General features: G+C 48.2%; 1 long non-coding RNA gene across 1 annotated transcript; it reads right to left on the bottom strand.

The window, feature by feature from the left end:
* Positions 1-6,969: 6,969 nt before the first annotated feature.
* LOC119618540 (uncharacterized) lies at positions 6,970-22,481 on the bottom strand. Its single transcript, XR_005234884.2, has 3 exons — positions 22,381-22,481; positions 20,915-21,022; positions 6,970-7,110 (listed from the first exon to the last, which is right to left on the bottom strand). It is a non-coding gene; the product is annotated as an uncharacterized lncRNA (long non-coding RNA).
* Positions 22,482-23,376: the final 895 nt, after the last annotated feature.

Here is a 23,376-nt window from a genome sequence, read left to right as displayed (position 1 = left end):
CAATTATATGACATTCTGGAAAATGCAAAAGTGTGAGACAGTAAAATGATTAGTGGTTGCCCAAGAGTGTGGCACTGAGGAGAGGAATGAACAGGTAAAGCACAGGGAATTTGGGAGTGAGTAAAATTATCCTGTATGATGCTATAATGAAGGGTAAATAGTATACATTGGTCAAAACCACAGAGCTTTTCAGCACAAAGAGTAAACCTTAATGTGTAGGAATTTTTAAAAATAACTCATTTAGGATTTCAGAAGATTTTTGGAATGAATGTAGGTTGTGACAAGGGAAACTACCTGTATTAGAAATGAAACTACCTCACTGAAGGGAGTAGGGAAATAAGGTGCTGACCTATGTAACGCTGGAAGTAAGTGGAATCTGTAAGACTAAATGAAACTGTGCATAATCAGTGTATTCTACTTGATAAAGTTGTTTCCCACTGAGGTACAGGTTAGAAATTCTGATGCTGATATACATGTATTTGTAATTACAATTAAGTAAATGAATGGTGAATAGTGAGATCTTGGTTTCCCATTGTTGGTGTGAGAGGTTACAATTAAACAAGAAGAGTAAACTAGAATGATCAATGTGGAAACAGCAAGAGCAAATTAGAATGATCAGTGCAGTCATGGATTAAATGTGGAGGCATCAACGTGAACTCGTGTTTAGTTTAGTATGGATACAGATGGTTACACACAGAAATATTTATAGATAAGTGTATACACACACATATATCTCCTTGCTCCATCAGCTGAGATGGCCTAGAAGCAATGACAACTCAGTAACAATAAGCAATAATAAGGGAAGGGTGGAGAGAAAATAAGTAAATACACAAAAAGCAATTAATGATATAATTTTTACATAGACGTGTGGTAAGGTAATAAAGTGCTGTGCTAAAAGCAACTAGGGATGAAAGAAGTAGGCTGCACTGACAAGGTGGTCAAGGAAGGCCTCCTTAGGGAGATGATATTTGAACAGAGCTCTGCATAAGACGTAGCCAGATGTGGGAAAATCTGGGCAAGGGGAGGGTAGAACATTCTAGGAAGAGAGAATAAGACATGCAAAGGCCCTGAAGCAAGTTCCAGTGCTTTCAGTTGAGGATTCAGGGTCAAGTGATTTATTGAAGCTGTGTTGTCAGGAGTTACCAGGAGCAATGGCAGCAACAGAGAAAAGAGGGAGAGCCATCCTGAGGAGTGATTCCAAGTGAAATCCCAGCATAGCCTGGACCCTCAGGGAGCTCTGGGACATAAATTACAACCTAGAGTTTGTTCTGTCTCGAGGTAAAGGAGCTGGATGTTTGTAGTCATATATCAGTCAGTCATTGGCTATGGGACAGAGTTGAAAACAGAGTTCGAGGCAAGTGAAGCAGCTACAACCTATGGATCTGGGCATCAGATATATGACAGCTGTGCAGATAGAGGCCCCAGTGCATGCAGTGATGTCTCCTTAGTTGAGGGATAGGCAGTAGGCCATCTATTACCAGGTAATAGATGTTACGTGGTTGAGAGTGGAGATCTATAAGAGGTTGAACAGTACTGGAGATGTAGTTCTGGGCCTCACCCAAGTGGAGAAATCTTATTAACATCTCGTTAACACACTTGGCATCCAGCTGAGAGATCATGTCACTCTTTTTTTTTTTTAAATGGAAGGCCTCACATATTTATTACTGAACCCAGTCAACCAACGCATTCACAATAGATTCAGAGAGGAAAACACGTCAAACTCTCCAGATAGTGGTGACATTTTCAGTTTGATATGGTAATGTGATCGTGACCTTCAGACAGCACAAATATGTGTGCCATCTCATGTGCAATTCCTTATAGACCCAGCTTGGTTCTTCTCCAACATCTCCTTTTGGAGTTGTACCTGATTTTATTTCCAGTTTTCATCCGAATCCACTGGGGAATGGGACAATTTTGCTTTTGTTTCTTGGCCAGGAATAGCTTAATCCTGAAAGTCTTGTGAGAAGACATGGTGAGAAGCGGAGGCAAGAACACACCACCATGGCGGAGAGACGAAAAGAGGGTGGAGGTGGAGGGGAAGGGGGGAGGGGGAGGGGAAGGGGATGAGGAGGGTAGGGGGAGGTGAGAGGGGAGGGGGAGGGAAGGGGAGGGGGAGGGGAGGGGGAGGGGGAGGGGAGGGGGAGGGGGAGGGGAGGGGGGGGAGGGGGAGGGGGAGGGGAGGGGAGGGGGAGGGGGGAGGGAGGGGGAGGGGGAGGGGGAGGGGAGAGGGGAAAGAGGGGGAGGGAGGAGGAGGGGCTCGAACATGGCGGGCTGCAGGTCCCGAGCCCTGCCCCGCTGGGAGGCAGCTGAGGCCCGGCGAGAACTCTAGCACAGTGCCCTCCCCCCAGCACCTTCTGCAGCTGCTGGCCTGGGTGCTAAGCCCCTCACTGCCCTGGGCCAGTGGTGCTGGCCGGCGGCTCTGTGCGCGGGACCCGCGGAGCCCACTACCACGCCCGCCGGAACTCCCGCTGGCCCGCAGAGCGCCGGCACACAGCCCCGGTTGTCCCCCACGCCTCTCTCTCCACATCTCCCAGTGAGCAGAGGGAGGCGGCTCCGGCCTTGGCCAGCCCAGACAGGGGCTCCCACAGTGCCGTGGTGGGCTGAAGGGCTCCTCAAACACTGCCAGAGTGGATGCCGAGGCCCAGGAGGCGCCGAGAGCGAGGGCTGCTAGCACATTGTAACCTCTCAGTAAGGTGAGTCAAAATGTTCATGGAATCTATGGCAGGCCCAGCTGAAATTATAGGAGAAGCGGGGTTGGGACTACTATCAGCCCTACTTTGCAAAGGTGAAAATGAATACAAAGAGTGGTTAAGTCATACACCAAGACCCCACAGCTGATAAATGCTAGAGCTGAGTTTAAACTCAATCTGTCTGGCATTTAAGCTCTCAGACATACCCCCACACCGCCTCCTAAGATGCACCGTACACAGTCATTGTCTCGCAGGTATACATGGCATGCTCAGACCTCTGCATATACATCCAAGGCCACTGTGTTCACACACACACAGATGTTTCACTGCATGTGCACTGCCATTTTTTTTTTTTTTTTTTTGAGACAGAGTCTTGCTCTGTCTAGCAGGCTGGAGTGTACTCGTGCAATCTCAGGTCACTGCAACCTCCGCCTCCCAGGTCCAAGAGATTCTCCTGCCTCAGCCTCCTGAGTAGCTGGGATTACAGGTGCCTGCCACAACGTCCAGCTAATTTTTGTATTTTTAGTGGAGATGGGGTTTTGCCATATTGGCCAGGCTGGTCTTTAGCTCCTGACCTCAGGTGATCTTCCCGCCTTGGCCTCCCAAAGTGCTGGGATTATAGGTGTGCGCCACCGCACCGGCCTGCCACACTGTTTCTAGACACACATTCGTGTACACACACACAAAGCCAGGGACATGTGCATGTCCATATTCAAGTCATGCATGAAAATAACAAAAGCATATTCATTAGGGAACCATTCCAGCTTTTTTCTGGCTCTGAAGACAATGTAATTGGGCTTGCCACAGGTGGAAGATGGGAGCTACTCTGCCCGCAGGCAGAAGGCCTCCCCACTCCCTCTTCCTCCCGGCTTGATGTGGTTAGCTAATCACTGCCAAGGATGTTATTCACTTCCCTCGGGGTGGCCCCTCAAACAGACCTCTTCTTTGTCTCGCTTACCCCTGGAAATCTGCCCACCTCCACTCTCAGCCTCACATGTGCTTTCCTGAGATCTCCAGCTCTGTCTGTCACCAGCACAATGGGGATGAAATTCATTATTCTAAACTCTCGAGTCTCAGCCACGCTCTGGCAGCTGGACGGGTGGGGAGGGAAATGCCTTATTGCTGGCTTCATTGTTCACAGAGCTTGGTCATGGCCTCAGAGGTGTAGCCTCTTTTTTCCTGTTGGTTCCACCAAAAAAGGAGCCTCCGCGGGCAGTCCATGTGAGATGGACAAGTGATTGCTCCCAAAATTCCCAAACCCTCCTTTTTCCAATTCTTTGTGAGCTATAGCATGAAGATGGGGATTTTGTCATGCATTTATTCAGTGAACATATCTGAGCATCTACTGTGTAGCAGGCACTGGGGTTCTAGCAGGGTCCATTTATGTTCTTTCATTCCCAGTACCAAGCCCAGTGCTTGGCATATGGTAGGTGCTTAATTTACATTTGTTGGATGGATGGATGGATTGATGACAGACAGATGAATGTATGAATGTGCAGATGGATGGATGGATGGGTAGGTGGGGAGGTGGGTGGATGGATGTGTGGAATAAGCTCTACACAGAAGGGTGTAGGCTTATAAAGAAGATATAGTTGCCATCTCAAAGGTGTCCATTCTCTAGGAAGACTTTGCTTATGCCACCCTAGTTACACAAGCGGTAGAAGCAAGGGATGGGGGTAGGAAGAGAGAGTTAGGGAGGCAGGTGTCACATCTGGCTGGGACATTTCAGACAGAACATTGGGGGAAACCCTTCCCAACCACTTCAAGCCCAGTAGGAGGAGCAGTGCCCATCCCGACACTTCATGAAAATAACCAGCCCAAGCGGCCTTATTAGGGGTGACCACAGGGCCTCAGGGGCCCCTGGGGTGGGAATTGTCATCATCTGGTTAGGCCAAGGTGCCCTCAGAACAGCAGTCCTTCAAGGTGTCCACCGAGGCTGTGGGTCCACTGTGCTTTAGCAAGTCACAGCAGGTGGACACACTTCAGAGTGCCCACTTCATCAGGCCACCCCACTGCAGCATCCTCAGTTCACTGGGCTTCAGCCTCCACACACCGCCTTTCAGCTCATGCACCCTTCTTCCATGTGTGCCCCTCCTTCCCCACCCGCACCCATCCTCAGCAGGGGCACACCAAATCAGGTGCTGTCAGTGCCTAGACCTGCCCAAACCAGATCCAGTTCCAGGCCACCCTGGACACAGAAAGCCGGGCCAGTTCCACTGCCTTGAAATCCAGTCTGATTTTTAGTAACAGGAACACCGAGGCAGGTGGGTGCCTCCAGGGCCCCCGAGTGTCCCGGTAGAATGGCTGGAGACCGAGTGTCCCCATACATGGACGGCACAGCCACATTCAGCTGAGGATTGGAACCTGCTCAGAATGTTTGTTTCCTGTTTAATCGGTGGGAGTAAAGAGTCATGGATTCCAACCAAAATACATTCCACTCCTTCAGCCCTGGTGTGTCAAAATTGCTTCTCTCCGAAGCTCAAATCTCAGGGTTGTGGGAGCCTGTGGTGACTGGCAGGCTGATAGCCCACAATACCGGGTCCGAATCACCCCATTGGCCTCCACCTGCCAACCTTGGAAAGAAATGCAGGGTAAGGACAAGTGAGTCTAAAAATGCAGCTCTTTCTCCCAATCCCTCTCAAAACTCAAGTTTTGACTTCTGAGCTGTGAATAAGGATCTCATTCAGCCAAAGTTCCTTAAGGTTTTTTGCTGCACCCACAGGGGATCGTGTGCCGGCTTAGAAGGTTGCCATGGAACTTCAGCAGCCAACCACCGAGGAAGGGAGGGGGAGCTGCCGCCCACGCAGAGGCCCCCACTTCTGGCTGGGGGCCTGCCTGGCCCTCCTCAGCCCTCTCCCGCGCTCTCCTCTCATCTGGCCCATTTCAGGCCTGTGCCACCAGCTGCAGACAGCCTGGCCTCCCGGGGTCCCACTCACCACTCACTCACCTCCATCTCAGAACAGCCCGTCTTGGCGCCACCCTACCTTGTCCCCTGCTCCGATGTTGCCTCCATGACCACATCTTTCCTTTCCTACAACACACAGAGCACCGCTAGGGCAGGGGCTAAGATGTTTCTCCTCTCCCATTGCGGGTAACTGACAAACGTACCTTGGCTTTCTAAGCCGATTCCCTGAGGGCTTGTGTCGCGTGTATAAATCTGCAGCCAAAATGCCAGTGCCCCCAGACTGTCAGTTTCTTTTTTTTTTTTTTTTTTTTTTTCTTTTCTTTAAAGCAAACTAATCTCCCTCTGAGCTCCTGTCTTCGGGAAATCAGACTGCCACCCTTGTCAGAAGTGTCCTGGGATCGGCGGGAGTAAGGAGTCAGGAAAGCTGGCATCTGAGGTGCAGTTCAACCAGCTAGCTGTGGGTCCTCAGGCAAGTCAGTTCACCTCTCCGAGCCTGAGTGTATAAAGTGGGAATTGGTGTGCAAGTATACACACACATGCCCGAGATAATGGGTTACAGTGCTTTGTAGTTTGAGGCAGAAGGTAAGTATGAACTATTGTGCTAATAATTACAACAGAAAACTGAAGAGTATTTCCACATTTCTGCTTTGGGTTGTGTCTCCTCTGTATTCCCTCCCCCTCCATACGTTTTCTTCTGAAGGTCAGTTGCATGATCAGTTACCAGAAGTGGCAGGCTGCAGGAGCTGTAATCCCAGCTAAGAAGTGGCTGGCCCACGGCTCTGAGTGATGGCTTCACAAACCTCACCGCATTCCATTCTGTAACAGTCTCTGAGCTGCGGGCCAGGGCTCTCACCATCCCCATTTCACAGCTGAGCATACTGAGGTTCAGAAGGATGAAAGGACGCGCTCAGGATGCGCCACTGCTAAGACGCAGATGAAATCGACACTCAGGTCCAGGAAGCGGGAGGAAGGAGCCGCACAGAAAGAAACATAAGCTGCCTTCAGGTTCAAAGCACAATTGTTTTGCTTTTGTTTTTAGACCTTCTGCAAAATGAGCAAAACTCATCCAGAACAATGTCCACAGGCCCCTGATGGCTTCCCAGGCCTCACTGAAGCAAGGAAGGGTGTGCATCTCAGTCCACTTCCCCTGAGAATCCAAATTCCTCACTGTTTCTTTTCTTTTTCTTTGTCTTTACTTATTCCAAATATGTTCAAAATGGAACTATAAAATACCATTATTTTATCCAAATAAGTAATTTTTTAAATTCCATCTTAGAAGAGCTTCTAAACATTTCCAAAGGCCTTTCAAACTTTCTCCCTGTAAGGCTTTGTACCAGGCAACCAAATCCTTCCGGACTTGTTGAATGCAGACAGTGAGAGAGCCAGTGAGTGGATGCTGGTGTTGTCTCTTCGCTTCCTCCTTCCTCCTCCCCCGACTGGCCCCCACCAATCTGTCTGGTGGATGCTGAGTGATCATTTTGCGGATGGCTTTGAACTTGGCTTCTCGAGGGGAAGCTGGTATGAGAAAATGAGAATCTCATTCAGATGGGCTTGCAGTTTTTCTTCCCCTAGCGAATTCTTGTCTTATTTCCATCCCCCTTGATTCCTTTGCAAAAAACTGCAGCCGTCTTTTCTCCCTTCTTTGCCTTAGTTGAATTAACTTAATTAGGGCACTTGCTTTTGACAATGCTGGGAGATTTTTAGATACTGAACTGTCCTCAGGAGACCACAGGAAGGCTGACGCACTGTCTGCAATTATCAGGCTAATCACTCAGAACACACTCGTTTGTTTTATGTATTTATATCTTGGGATATAAACCTTTGTTTCCATTTCTCTTTCATTCTGCTGTGTGTGCCAGGCAGAGTGAGGCACTGTGGGCAAGAGAAGAGCCCTGTCCTTATGGAGAGCAGCTGGCCAGACAGACCTTAAACACATGATAACACACAGAAACATGTAATTACAGGGAGTGAAGAATGCAACAAAGAAATAATACTTTGAAATATTGCCTTCTCTTTCTGGAGTTATTTGGAATACAGCCAATCAGAGCATAGCTCTAAGACCAAGAGTAAGTGATGCCTTTTGAAATATTCTGTTTGAAATCAGAGCCCTTCCCCACTGCAGTCAATTGTGGGCGCAAATATTCCTTTTGTTCACAGACCGCATCCTGTGTTCCCCAAGGCCCCACCCTGAGCTGATCCCAGGATGACCTAGAAGAGGCATGTTTTACTGAAATCGTTTCTAAAACTTGCACTAAAGCTACACTATCTGAACACACAGTAAGGACACACATTTTCAAGTTTCTCTTTGGGTCACAGGTGTGCTGCTTTCTACGTCAGTTTGTCAGCGAAACAAATCTTTTAGTGTCGGGAAGAAAAGCAGCAAGATGAAAAAGAAAAAAAAAAAAAGATATTTCAAGATCAAATTCTTCATCCTACTTTTCTGACTTGCCAGAAACTAACGACATTTTTCCTAGCAGTGACTGGCAACCACTCCGAAAGCTTCACCAAATTATTACTCCTTCCTTTATTTTTTTGAAAAAACAGGCAGTGTATTTAGTTGTCATTGGTTACAACCAAATTTCTCTAAATATTTCAGTGCATCTCAAAATACTATATTGATAAGTTCAAGTCATAAAAAACTGCATTGGGAGTTTTGGAAAATTTAGTGGTAGGATTATGCATGTTTTTCTTCCATGTGAGTTCTCCTCTGAAGGCATGTTTATTTAAAGAAAAATTGTGGTATTTGGAAGATTGAAGACTGACTTCTAAACTGTGCTGACTTCAAAAAGACCGACTTTCGGCCAGGCACAGTGGCTCATGCCTGTAATCCCAGTACCTTGGGAGGCTGAGGAGGGAGGATTGCTTGAGCCCAGGAGTTCAAAACCAGCCTGGGTAATACAGCAAGAAAAATTTTAAATTAACTGAGTATGGTGGGTCACTCCTGTAGTCCCAGCTACTTGGAAGGCTGAGACAGGAGAATGGCTTGAGCCAGGGAGGTTGAGGCTGCAGTGAGCTATGATCATGCCCCTGCACTCCAGACTGGGTAGCAGAGTGAGACCCCATCTCAAAAAATAAGAAAGACCTGCTTTTTTCTCCTTCTATCCAGTGCCATCGAATTAGCTGTTCTTGGAAGGGAGGGCACATCCCAAACTGGGGGTCACAAGGTGATTTGGGAGGTACAGGTGGCATCAAAACCACAGATACACACACTGACAGAGCCATTCATTTTTAGTCCTTTGCTTGGCCCAGGAGAGTCCCCAGTGGGGACTAGTCAGTTTTGAGCACCTCCACAGTGCTGCCACCACCCTTTTTAATAGAGAGAGTGTGTAGCTACGGCATCAAACTGGAATTTCATAACATCAGCTTTCATTGTTTTTATGACCGTTGCCTTCCACATAGGTCGAAGGGCACTGGTTTGTCACTGATGGTTATGACTTGACGCTTCCTTTTGAAAATAACTGTATGTTTTCAAAAGTGTGTAAATGTAAAAGAAAGGATTAAGTAAATAATGGCACAGATATGGCAGGTGAGATGCAAATGGCAGGTTTGGGGAAAAGGGCAATCAATAAAAATAAAAGTCAGCTTGGCTCTCCCGCTCTCCCAACGCTGCAGCTCAGAGGAAAACTAAAATTAATTCCTTTTGCAGCATGATGGAGAAAAAAAGCATCCAGAAGGAAATTCATCAAACCATTAAAAGTGATCTCCCCCAGGGAAGGGGCTTGCAGTCAGGGGGAACACATTCACATTTCACTTTAAACACATCTGGATTATTTGAATTTTTGTATTGCATAGAAGTTAACCCTTTGTCTGACATCTTGGTTATAAATGTTGTTCTTGGAATGCCTTTTGTTTATTGCCTTTGTGATCTCTTGGGCAGGCAAAACTTCTCAACTTCATAAAATGAAAAAAAAAAGAAAATCCATCTTTTCTTTATAGCATCTGGGTTTCCAGTCTCAGAGAGGAAGGCCCCTAGATTGGCCCCTAGGTTGTAACTACAGTATCACACATTTCTTGCAATACTGTTATGGTTATTGTGTTACTTGTAAGTATTTAATTCTTCTAGAATTGATTTCTGTATCCATGGACCATTGGTTCCATTTTCATGTTCTCCCATTTGTCTTGAACATCAGCTCTCTCCATATATACCTCTGAGTTCTAAGGGCAGTTACATATCACTTCCTGCTTCACTAATCTAGTTGCCTGTCACAACACCAATACTGACTTGGTTACAGGACCTTTAGAGCCTGTACTAATACCTGGATAGGTAAATCCTCCATCACTCTTCTTATTTTTCACATTTCCTAGCTATTCTGAAGGCATCTCTTCTTCCATATGAACTCTAAGATCATATTTTTATTTCAGTATGCATTATCTCAATAATTTTAAAAAAAATAAAATATTTCATTATTTAAAAGGGGGCCGGGTGTGGTGGCTCATGCTTGTAACCCCAGCACTTTGGGAGGCCGAGGCGGATGGATCTCTTGAAGTCAGGAGTTCGAGACCAGCCTGGCCAACATGGCGAAACTCTGTCTCTACTAAAAATACAAAAATTAGCTGGGCGTGGTGGCGAGCACCTGTAATTCCAGCAACTTAGGAGGCTGAGGCAAGAGAATCGCTTGAACCTGGGAGGTGGAGGTTACAGTGAGCCGAGATTGTGCCACTGCACTCCAGCCTGGGGGACAAGAGCAAAACTCCGTCTCAAAAAAAAAAAAAAAAAAAAAGTTGGGGGAGGCGACACCACCAGATGCTGGTGAGGACAGGAGCACCGAGAGCTCTCACTCATGGTTGGTGGGAATGCAAAATGGTGCAGCCACTTTGGAAGACAGTTTCACAGCTTCTTGCAAAGCTATACATATTCTTTCCATACCACACAGCAATGGTGCTCCCTGATACTTACCCAGGGGATTTGTTTAGAGCAGCTTTCATCATAATTGCCAAAACTTAGAATTCACCAAGATGTCCTCAGGTTGGTGAATGGATGAACTGTAGTGCGTCCAGGCACTGGAGTATTATTCAGTACTAAGAAAGGAATGAGCTATCAAGATAGGAAAAGATGTGGAGGAAACTGATGGCATATTACTAAGTGAAAGAAGTCAGTCTGAAAAGCACACGCGCTGTATGATTCCAGCTCTATGACCACAGTAAGGAGGCACAAAGAGAAGAAAGAAAAGATGCTCAAAAGACACACAGACACACACAACTAGGCAGGCGAGTGTCCCGCTCTGGTGGGGGGTGTTGACAGTGGGGGAGGCTGTGCCTGTGTGCAGGCAGGGGTTTATGGAAAATCTCTGTGCCTTCTACTCAGTTTTGCTATGAACTTGAAACTGCTCTTAAAAAAATAAGGTCTTTTTTTTTTTTAAAGGGAGGGAGGGATATTTTAAATTATCTCTTTCTTTTATATCAAAAGCTAAGCTATGCCACCATCTGAAACAGAAAGTGGCTGAGGGTACATCTGTCACTTGGACCTCTTCTGCTCACAACCTCCCTGAACTGGTGGCCAGGGAAGGCAGTGGGAGGGGAGGACCAAGTCTCAAACTCCAGAAGCCTCACCTCCCTGAGCCCAGCTCCTCCGCCAAGCCCCCTCAGGTAAGCCAGCAGGGAGGCGGTGGGGGGCTCTATAGAGTGAGCACTTCTCAGCCAGTTTCCTGGCTAGGAGCCCAGCAATTCTTGCTAGAACCCTGTGGATGTGGTGCCAGTTTGAATAAGAGTCAGCTCTGGCTGATTCTTGCAGACAAAGTGAGGTGGAGCTCTCTCTCTGAGGGTTCTACCGCGCACAGGACTGCAGGTGGGAAATCGCTCTCAGGAAGGACAGAGGGAGGAAAATGTTGACAGTACAGATAAAAGGGGTCAAGTTCACAGGACTTTGACCATGTCCCAGGCATTGTGCTGTGCCTGCGCTCCTGTCATCCCCCCATTCTACAGAGAGCTATTCAGAGAGATGAATTCTTTCACCCATGACCACCCAGCTTACGGGGGCACTTGGAGCTCACCTGTCCGCTCCAACCCCTTATCACTGCTCAGTGCAAGAGTAAGGCAGTACACCGCCGGCCCCACCCTGGAGGAAAATACTCGGCTCGGAATCTGCACCTCTCCCATGCGGATATTTACAAACAAAAGAACTCAGCACTTCCAGCCACGAGTGTTGCAAATACATACACAAAAATGACTGAGCATGATACATCATTTGAGAAGCAAAGGGGATAATGCTGCATTAACTATGAGAGTTTGCATCTTCCAGCAGACAAAACAAAAAATGACAGACACTCTTTCTAAATGTTTTTGCATCCAACCCAGTTCCGTCCAACTCTTTGCCATTGTTTAAAAGATGTTGAAGCTTCCAAGTGCACAGCTCAGGAAAGTTTTCATCCCGTCCCATCCTGTGTGTTGCAGCGCAAAGTCCTCGTCCAGAGAAGACAATGGCGAGAAACAAATCCAACATCCTGGGCTGCTTTTCCTTTCCCCACTTTTTAAAAGTTTAGTGTCCAAGTCGCTTGACAAACCCAGACCCTAGCAATGATATTTTGTGCAGAATTCTGGGATCAAAATATAATTTCAAAAATAATATATTTTCTGACATCCCCCACGAAAAAAATTACTGGTTTCTTCCCCCTAAAAGGATTTAGATGGAATAACATCTGTGCTGAGAATATTGTGAATATGTTCAACTGACAGGCAGTCTCTAAGGCACTCCACTCATTAATGTGCTGTGCATAAAATTAAAACTTGAAATATATTTTTAAATCCATTTTGAATCATTTAAGCAATTCTCCTGCAAAGAAACTATTGTGCTGAAATAATATATTTGGAGCAAGGAATATGAAAGCTATTAAAATGTCTTAGACCCTCCCTGCCTTTCATGGGAGAGGAAGAAGGGGGGAAATGCTCTCTCTGATTTGAAACAGGCTCTGCATAAAATACACCCACCCCACCTCACCACCTCCCAAAAGAAAAATCTACTCTGAAGTAACACTAAGAGTTTGACTTAAATCCACAGGAGCCAAGGAACATGAAGTTGGGTCTTTATATTTCTGCTGCTTCCACTGTACATGGCTGAGCTGGGGAGAAGCTCAGTGAGGGCTGTGAGGGCCCAGATGTGGTGGGCACCTTCCCTGGGTCTGCAGCACTCACAGCTGTGAGCAAGAAACCCTAAAAGAGGGAGGAAGGGAAGACAAAGATTCAAAGATAGGGCCTTGTTTTGCTCCCGCCTTGTCTTGATTTCTGCAAACGCTTTCAACACTCAGGACGCCCGTCAACTCGTGGGTTCTTTGGAGCCCGCTGGCATGTGTGTGTGCTGGGAACAGCAGCCTGACACTTCCCCAACAACCCCCATTCTCTCACTCATTGTCTCATTCATCTGTCTGTCAAATATTTGTTGAGTGCCAACCAAGAGCCATCACTGTCCTGGACTCTGAGAGTTCAGTGTTGTGAAAACTCAGCTGTGAAAACCTGCTAGGAAGGCACACTGTCAGAAGAGGACAGGGTGGCACAGAAGTGGGGTGAGCGTCTGACCTGGCCTGGGAAGGCTTCCTGGAGGAAGTGACAGTAGAGTTGTATTCTAAGGGAAGAAGAAACGGAGAGTGTATGCCAGGCGTAGGGGTGGCAAGTGCAAAGGTGCTGAGGTGGGAGTTTGCCTGAAGTGTTTCCTAGATGGGAACGAGGCCAGTGTGGCAGGAGCACAGATTGTGAGGAGGGGCTGAGAGAGTGGAAGGGAGAGGCAAGGTAAATGGGTCAGCCCAGGCAGGGCCTGTGTCCACCGTGAGAAACTCCACCTTACCCTAAGAGCAAACACATTGCCCTCAGCAAGCACAGGCAGCTCACGACTGTCCAGCCCTCCCTGCCGGGTGGAGAGCAGTGGAAGGGGTTGTGCAGCCATGCAGGGCCGGGTGGAAGCTGAGCAGGTTGGGGAGGGGTATGAACTCCCTACTTCCCACCCCAGTGCCTGTGACCATGGTTCCCTCTGCCAGGGCCACCAACCTCCTAGTCGCCATCCTTTGTGTCTCAGATACAGCAGCACGTCCCCTTGACCACTCAGCTGTGCCAGGTTAGGGCACATCCTCAAGGAAGCTGTGGGCCCCTCCTTCAATGTTCATGTGGAACTGGACACCACCATCCACCCCACAGGCCAGGAGCCCCTGGAGTCTCAGGCTAGGGCATATGTACCACCATTCCCTCATCACCCCCTGTACCCCATGGGGCCCACCACCCACTGGGGCTGGCAGAAAGAAAGATTCATAACAATGGGACAATGCTAACTTGCTTGCTCCTGTACATGCACGAGTGACACTCACAAATATTTGTGAATGAATGCATGAATAAATGAAAGGATGAATGAATGAATTTTACTGTGAACTGAACTGGACAAAGCACAGAATTGTGCACCTTTAAAGCTTCCAGAACTGATGACAGCAAGGGTGTCTGACACTTCTCTGGTTAGGAAGCTGAGGTTCTAGGAGGCTGCCAAGTTGCCAGAGCCACCTGTGATCACCTGACCACACCTGCAACCACAAGCACCGAGCGTTCCCTCTCCGTGGCCCAATTCCTCATGCACCTGCTATCACCATCCTCCAATCTCCAGCACCTCCCACGGGGTCTTGTCCTCCATCATCCCCACTCCCCTGCCACTAAGACCCTGAAACTCACTGTCACCACTAGCAGCCCATTGAGAAAGAGATTCAGTCACAGCCCAGGAGGGTGCCCAGAAATTCACCGAGAGGTTGCAATAACGTGATGTGGCAGAAGAGCAAGGAGTGGGAGAGATGGGAGGTGCCCTACTGGGCCAGTGAGGCAACTGGCCAGGGTGGGTGCCTTTATAATTCAGAGACAGGCTGCCTGTCTCACCAGACCTGGGGTGAACTCTTTATTTCACTAATTTTAAAACACACATTATTTCACAATTCAACTTCTCTGAGATTGAGATGCAACTCATGATTGATTGATGGATGGATATTGGGTTTAAAGGCCCGAGTGATGACAGACACCTGGATAGCCTGGGAGGTTCACTTTCTCCCTCTTTTGCGAGGTTAGCAAGGAGGTAGCTCCACACGACTGAGTTGTCTCCAGGGAGAACAGACTGACACCAGCTGCTGGGCACGAGGCCGCTGCTCTACAAGGTCACTAAGAGTGGATTAGACATCCCTTGGCCTCCATCCCTATGCATGGGTGGAGCATTACAGAGCAGGATCCTCTGCCTGAGCCCTTTCTGAGGTGCTCCGCATCCAGCTGTGCCCAGCCCTGCACACCTCCCATGCAGCAGCAAGAGCCTAGGGATCATGTGTGCCTGGCTACTTCTCCACCAAGTCTTCCTACAGTAAAGTCAACTTTAAGTGTACTGATATGCAAGCCCCCTTTCCATGCCATAGTATTTTTATGGTACATAAGGCAATAGTGTCTAATAACCAAAGACATTCTAGATTTCATTATAGGCAGTGATCAGCTGTCCTGGGCCAGTAGCACAGCCATCTTGGGCCTCAGTTTCCTCATCTGCTTTATGGGATAATGTCCACCTTGGATTCATTTTAAAACTCCAGAATATTGCAGGTGCACGATACTGGCACACAGTAAGTGCCCAACCAATATTGATGACCCTGGATGAAGACCCCTTGGCTCTACTTTAACTTGGGCTGCAGCAACTAAAATTTGCAATCCTGTATAGAAAAGGCCAATGCTTTTTTCTAGTCTTTCCCAGAATTTTTTTCTGAAATCCCTGTATCCTGGGGAAGCTCTACAGAGAAATAATGTCTGCCATTTTACAAGTAAAATGAATTGCGTAAGAGAGCCCAGTGAAAATTGAGATGCTTTCTGCACCAGGCTGGGCAGGTTCCTAGGAAGAGTCGCAACGTTCCAGGCAGATATTTCTGGGAAGATCCCCAAGGCAGGTGAAATCTCACAGTCCTGCTTAATTTCCCCTTGGAAATTAAAGTGCTGCTAGCATTGTGATAATCCCCAAACGTCTTCCTACCCAGCATTTCTAAAATTCTCCCCAAACCTGTTGAGCAAACAGTCATGCATTTCTCCCCTAACATCTCTATCTTTCAGTCTTTCTATCCTTCCTGTTTCCAATATTTGTACCTTCAGGGAAGACCCATTCGTGAAACAGAACCCGTGCACTTCACACACATGAGGCTTGGTGGGGATGTGGCCCTCTCTGCTCGAGAAGATGCTACCACCCTCCCATAGCACAGGTTGGTCTCTGTCCTAAGACATTTCATGCACCGAGTCGCTGGCTCCTCCCTGAGCCCTGAAGTGGGTACCATTATCATGCCCATGTTATGGGGAAAGCCAAGGTTGAAAGAGGCTAGGGGGCTGGCCTGAGTGCTCGCAGCCAGGGACTGGCAGGGCTGGGGTGTGGAGCCAGGTTTGTGAGGCTGAAGGACCCCCCAGTGGAGCCATCAAACCACATTCAGCCCCTCCTCCACGCTGCACCCTCAGCTCCTGGGGGAGATCAGAGCGTATTGAGCCAGGACCATTCCAGTCTCAGAGTTTGTCTAACCATTCACAGGCTGGTCACATCCCTCCCAGAGCCTGTTACGCTGAGCATTTGGTTTGTGTGTTTTGTTTGAGGTCTCCTGCCTCAAGGAAGATTTCCCGGATTTAGAAACCTGGACCAGGGGCACCTTCTCACTGTGCCCATGAGATTCTGTCCAGGCACTCAGCAGTCTGTAGTGTGGGTGTTAGTATCCATGTGTGTGCCCCTGAATTGGTTTGCTAGGGCTGCCCTAACAAATTAACACAAACTGGATGGCTCAACACAATTAGCATTGTGATAATCCCCAAACATCTTCCTACCCAGCATTTCTTCCCTCACATTCCTGGGGCTGGAAGTACAAAATCCAGGCATCAGCAGGGCTATGCTCCCTCCAGAGGCTCCAGTGGAGGATCCTTCCCAGCCTCTTCCAGCATCTGGGGGTTGCCAGCAATCCTTAGCTTGTGGCAGACTCACTCCAATCTCTGCTTCCATCTGTACATAGCCTTCTTCCCTGTGTGCTTGTGTCTCTGTGTCTGCACATGGTCTCCTCATAAAGACGTGTTACTGGGTTAGGACCCTGATAATCCAGTATGATCTCATTTTAATTTAGCTAATTACATCAGCAAAGATCCTATTTCCAAATAAGATCACACTCACAAGTTCCAGGTGGGAGGAGTTGGGGGAGGGAGCGCCATTCAACCCAGTCCGCCCACTTATAATTGCCTTTTGAGAGCAGAGCCGGTGCTGATTGATCTATGTTGGCTGTCACCAAGTGTTTGATAAATAATTGGATGCATGCGTGCATTGGGCTTAGAAGTGCTGATTCTTACTAGCAAATGTCACAAGACTCTAAACCTGCCCAACCTGTGAGTGCTTTAACACCAAGAGGGAATCTTTGCTCCCCTCTTAGGTCTCTTTTTAAGCTGGCAGCAGAAATATCCACCCCCATTCCGGGACTGCTGTGAGTGTTGAATATAACGTGCAAGGGTTCTCGACAGGTTTGGGGGAGAATTTTAGAAATGCTGGGTAGGGGCCGGGCGCGGTGGCTCACGCCTGTAATCCCAGCACTTTGGGAGGCCGAGGCGGGCGGATCACAAGGTCAGGAGATCGAGACCATGGTGAAACCCCGTCTCTACAAAAAATAGAAAAAATTAGCCGGGCGCGGTGGCAGGCGCCTGTAGTCCCAGCTACTTGGGAGGCTGAGGCAGGAGAATGGCGTGAACCCGGGAGGCGGAGCTTGCAGTGAGCCGAGATTGCGCCACTGCACTCCAGCCTGGGCGACAGAGCGAGACTCCGTCTCAAAAAAAAAAAAAAAAAAAAAAAAAAAAAAAAGAAATGCTGGGTAGGAAGATGTTTGGGGATTATCACAATGCTAGCACCACTTGGTGTGCAAGGGAAAAGGCTTTCCGACAACATACAAGTCAGTCAGAACCCCAAAGCAAAGTCCCCACCCCAAGGACTTGGGAATAATCCACTGGATGTGCCTGTCAGTGAAAATCCTGCTTCAAATTATCTAAGCCTGGAACCACCTTCCCTTTCACATATAAGTACAAGGTCTTCTCACACATACAAATACACAGTGTTTCCTGTGCCACTTTATTTGGCTTTAGTTTCTCTGAAATAAAACTGCTGGATGCATTCAGTGAAAACCAAGAGTTGTTTCACAAAATCACATCACCAACAGCAATGTCACTGTGGTAGCTGAGTGGCCAATATGCTCTACTCTGAGTCAACGGCGTCTGGGGTGGCACAGTGTCAGGGTGGCACAGTCACGAGGTGGCACAGTCTGGGGATGGCACAGTCAGGGGAATCCCCCCCACAGGCCTGGCCACCTGCCCACCCCCCTTGTCTCTTAATGTAGCAAAGCCTGGAGGATTCCATGCCCATCATTCTATTTTCTTAGTTTATATTACTTCCCTCTTACTTCTCCTTGATTTCCTAGCTAGGGCATTATATTATCTCTGAATGTTATCACAGGACAATGAAGGGGATGATACAGAACATCTGTTCTAAAGCAGGAGTGCCAGCATGGCCAGGCAGAGAGCCACCTGGACAATGAGTGACAACTGGCAGTCCCCGCCTGGTTCGGCCACAGGGCTCCCGTGGGGGCATCCTGTTTATTTGGGCATCCTGATGAGAGACCAGAGCCAGGAGCAGTGGGACCCAAGGGTCCTCTGAGCCCAGGTTCTTCACTAGGGCCAAAGCAGAACCAAGAAGGTGGAGCTGCCTTCCCTGAGCACACAGTCACATAGAGACAGGAGTGGGGCTCAGGCGGGGCTGCCCCTCCCTTCAAGCAGAGGCCTCAAGGACAACAGGGGACCCTGTGAACTCCAGGAACTCAAGGTCAGTCTTGAAGAGTGAGGACCATGTGGATATAAAATGGGTTTTGGGAAGAACCAGCAAAGGGCCAGAGGCGGGCCGAGCCTCCCACACTGGGTCAGGAGTGGGCTGGACGACGGAGCTGAATGGCCAGGTTGTCTCAGTGCCACCAAGGACAGCCCTGAGCCCAGGTTTCCACAGGACCCCAGCACAGTGGACTCACCAGCAAAACATCTTCTGCATTCAACTCAAAAGAAAAATATATATATTTTCCTGTAAAACCTGTTCTGATTATGGCCAGCCTGATAAAGCCGATTGTCCCAGGAGATAAAAGCAAAATTGCACTGGGTCACCCTTTTTCCCTGAACAAGGGAGCAGTGAACGCATCGTGCTGTGACAGGGTCTTAAATATGAGATAAAGTGGAAGTGACAGCTGAGTTAGAGGCAAAAGAGAGTCAGATCATTGCGCATCTATAAATCAGGGAAACCCACCTCAGGCAGAGCCACGGAGCCATTCTGCTTTAATCCAGTCCAAATGTTGTGGTGTCTGCCCCGATCTTCGGGAGGCTCCACTCATGGCATCCAGCCCCAGCCCCTGGTCCTACCTCAGAGCCACCCGTGACATAGATTCCACCCCCTCATCCCCCGCCAACGTCCCCAGGCCTCCACACCCCAGCAGCACAGGTTTGCCTGCTGCACCTTGGTCGTCTCTTCAGGAACCAACGTGCCTCACTCTGGATCCATGTGGCTGGAGCGGCCGCGGGGCCCCAGTCTGTCCATCAGCTCTGTCCTCTGACCATGGTGATCATGGTGGCACAAGACCCACAACAGCGCAGTCAGAGCAAACCCTGAGACATGCAGAGGAGCAATGGGGAGGACAGCAACCTCCATCCAACTTGGAGACTGGAGCGGCCAGCGGCCACCCCAGAGGGACCTGCCTGAGATGGGCCAGTGCAGGGGAGCACAGAGTCAAGAAGACCTGGTTCTGATGGCATCCCTTGAACCCCTGGATGCAGCCTTACCTGAAGCCTCTGGACTCTTCAAACATGAGAGCTAAATGATCGCCTGTCTTCATGCAAAACTGATTTGAGCTGACTATCTAACCCTTTCTCCCATATCCCCTGTATCTTTCTCTCCAACCCAAATGCTACTTCTCTGGCCTGGGCCTCATCACCACGCATCTAGACATCAGCAAACCTCCATCTAGGCCCCAACCTCTAGTGTTGCTTCCCAGCCCATTCTCCAGGCCAGAGGCACCTATATAGAACAGGTCACAGTGTGCCCCTCCCAGACCAAAGCCAAAGGCACCCAGCTAGGACAAAGTCCCAGCTGATTAGCAGGACAAATGTAGGGTTCTTATATTCATCAGGGGGTCTTTGGGAGACTAGCAGTGGGCTTCCTTTCTTCTTGGAGGTTCCAAATTTCCTCTGATCCAGGAGGACGTGCAACTTCCTTGAGTGAGTCTAGGTAACCCCAAGAGCTTGGAGCTCTGGACCTCTCTTCTATCATGGACAGTGTCAAGGTATCACAAAAATTTCATAAACCCAAGAATCTCAACTTGCTCACTCTCTTTTTCTCTCTCTCTCCCAATCACAGAGGGAAAAAAAAAAACCCACAAGTCAGCGAGGCTGACTGTAGATCACAGCCCCTCAAATCTGTACCTGCTGAAGTCCCCCCAGATTCCCATCCCAGCGCCCCCACTAATCCTCTGCAATGATTAGACGGTCAGGAACTGGGAGCCATGGCAGCTGTGATTCTCATTAACTGTGTTTAAAAGACCTGGCACGTACGGAGCTGCTCTATAATCACAGTGCCAGCAAATCTCTGAAATAATAGATATTTCCAACTTAGCCTTCTGGATTTCATAGAGCCCCCAAGCTTTCATTTAAAATCCATTTTATATGAAGTTATCTGAAAATGAACAATAGGAGTCTCAAAGAGATGTCTCCCCAGACACGAGTGTGAAGGCTGCTGAAAGAGATCAATCCACAAATTCGTTTGCCTTTTAGATGAAACACACAGTGTCTCAGTGGGTCTCGTCTCCATGTCCATGATAGGAAAAGAGCTCTCCTTGCCATGAAGATGGAGACCACAGTTCTTAACCACTCATGCCATTTCATGTCCTAGGTGAAGTGTCCATCCTCAGAATGAGTAGAACAGCCTTCACTGGACAAAGCAAGTACCCACCAAGGGCCCGCTATGTGCTGAGCACTCTCTAGGTGGTAGGGCCTGGAGTGAGACTTTGACCCCAGACTACCCACTCGGGGACAGCCTTGCCCATTGTTCACTCTGTGTTCCGACCTACACCACACAGGGAGCTAGGCACACAGTAGGCCCTTAACAAATACCCACAAATTTTCATTTGAAATACCTTTCACTCAAGTCTCAGAGAGAGAGAGTGGGAAAACACAGAAAATAGCAATGCCATTCACTCTCTTTATAATCATTCAAATTGTTGAGACTGTTATTTGGGAAATGACACATTCCTGTCCACTATCCATCTAAGGGGCCTAGACGGATACACTCCAGGCATACCTGAAATTAGTCTTATCGATGAGTAAGGGCATCTGGACCTTGGTTTCCATCTTTATAGCTGTGTGACCATGAGCAAGTGGCTCAACTTCTCTGATTCCACATCCACCTCTGCAAAATAAGAATGATCACAGTCTACGTCATTGGGCTATGATGGGGATGAAATGCAATGACGCTTGGGAATTACTTGTTATTGAAAGTGCTTAATACATTTCAACTATTACTTCTGCTACTGTGATCATCAGATTGACAGCTCAGCCATGTACACAGTAGTACAAATTTCCCTAGTACCACCCAGTTGGGTAAACGAATGAATGGATTTTGTAATTTTATGGAAAAGAACCTCCTTCCTCCCACTTCTACCCAATGATCCAGTTTTCTTTTCAAACCTTCTGTCTGACCTTCCATGGGCCACAGAGTCCTCCCCATTGCCATCTCAGTTAAGTACAATGGTCTGGAATCCTAGAAAATTACTGCACTTAAATTCCCAGTCAAGTTCAGTATTTGTGACTGAAACCTACATCTAACCCTTCAGAGGCAAAAGCTCCGTTCCCCGACTGTCCCCATTTCCAGTCAAGCTCCTTCCCAGGCATGGAAACTTCAGAGCAGATGGAAATGGGCTGCCCATTGCCAAAGCTCAGAATACCCTCTCCGCCTTCACCACTAATGGCACCTGAAGAGGGCTCCCGGGCATTTCCCACCTTCAATGGCCAGGACCACAGAGTGGGATTCACACTTGGAAATCTAAGTTGGTTCTTTTCCCCTGGCACCAGCTGACTATCTCTTCACACAGGGGTTGGGCTTTTCTCACCTCCTAAGAGCTGGCTTGAGAGATGTCAGGAGGAGGGAGCAGGATGAAATCCACCCTCAGCTTGGTGTGCAGCCTCTCATTGGGGCAGCATTGGATAATTAGGCCAAATAGAGGGCAGGCTTACGAGAGAACTTCCTGGGTGCAGCAGGAGGGGTGCAGCTTTGTTCTTCTTCAATAAGACCCAGAGAGTGATGCTAATTGTTACTTTAGGTGTGTGAAGTGGAGACTATTTGTGAAGCAGGAGGGGAGTTCGTGGGCTGTGACTAAAGAGGGCATAATGAGTGTGAAAAGAGAAGAAACTCTGGGTCCCTTAAGCTGAAGCTCAGTTAAGCCATCAAATACATTCCCTGCAAATTGGCACTTTCAGCGCCAGCCTCCATGCTTTTGTTGTGCAGTCGAGGTAATGATCACCCGTGCTGTGAGAAAGGCACGCAGGCTGGCAGAAACCACTCACGGCACAAAGCATTCTTTGGTTTAAAAAAAAAAATCATGAAATAAAAAAGAAAGCTGTTTAAGCTTAAAAACTAAAAAAGAAGCGGTTGGCTCCAGTTGTCGACATGTTTTATAAAGCAACAGCAAAATGAAAAAAATAAAAAATAAACTGTCCCAGAGAACTGAGAGAGGGCCAAAAATATTAATACATGGGAACATGGCGAACCTTCTGCAAGCTGTAAATATTTTCTTAGTTTCCCACGTGTAGTCAGCAAGTACGGCAGTTCTTTTTCTCTCTCCGCTCTTCCTGTTGGAAATCTATGTGGAATAACAATTTTGCCAGAAAAAAAAATATATTAGGTTGAAGAAATTGTGTCTGCCAGGGGCTCATGAATTGGTTTCATGTATCAAAGGGAGGGGGTTTCAACCCCCAGAGTGAGGAAAATGGAGGAGGATATACAAAACAAAGAAAAAGACCACCAGAACTTAAAACTAAAAATAGAGTTTGATGTATGTGAATGTCTCAACTTGCTGAGCATGGGGCATGGACCAGTGAAGAAATTCACTGAGGGTGGGGTGGCACCGAAGGTTCAAGATGCCCAGCTCAATTTGAATTTCAGACAAGTAAGTGATTTCTTAGTAGAAGTACAGTACAGCCCCATGCAAACTCGAGTTTAACTGGGCATCTTGTATTTTTATTTGCTGAATCTGGCCCTACCGCCAAGTGGGAGACGTATTTCAGTGGTTGGAAGAGGGGCTCCCGGTGGTTCTGCTAACGAAGGATTGATAACGCACATCCTGATTGGACAGAGCGAGCTTGTGGCTCTGTTCATAGTTGGTTGAAACAAAGGAGTCTCAGGATAGACCCAGAAGGTGGGCGTCTTAGGGTGTCTAGGTCTGTGTGTCAGCTGCAGTGACGTATGGCAGGTTCCAATATGGCCCCACCAGTGCTGCCATAAGGCGAAACTTTGCCTTTTACACAGACACCACCTCAGAAAAAGCTTGACCTGCACTGCTTCCTCAACCCTCACTTACTGCCGAAATTGACAGCCATGCTTTAGCCTTGAAAGTCATCTCGGAAGATAAAGACATCTTCCCTAGTTACCAGAGCGAGGAAGACCCGGAAATGTCGGCTCCCCATCTTCCTCAGGAGTTCTGCCCCTAGGAAGGAAGGAAGAAGGGCTGCCCTCCGAGGCCAGGGTTCCTCACCGAGCCCGTTTTC

This window comes from Chlorocebus sabaeus, chromosome 2 (assembly GCF_047675955.1).
Source record: "Chlorocebus sabaeus isolate Y175 chromosome 2, mChlSab1.0.hap1, whole genome shotgun sequence".
In the NCBI taxonomy this organism is placed as follows: domain Eukaryota; kingdom Metazoa; phylum Chordata; class Mammalia; order Primates; family Cercopithecidae; genus Chlorocebus; species Chlorocebus sabaeus.
The sequence above is the reverse complement of the archived record's forward strand: the minus strand, read 5'-3'. Positions and strand labels throughout refer to the sequence as shown.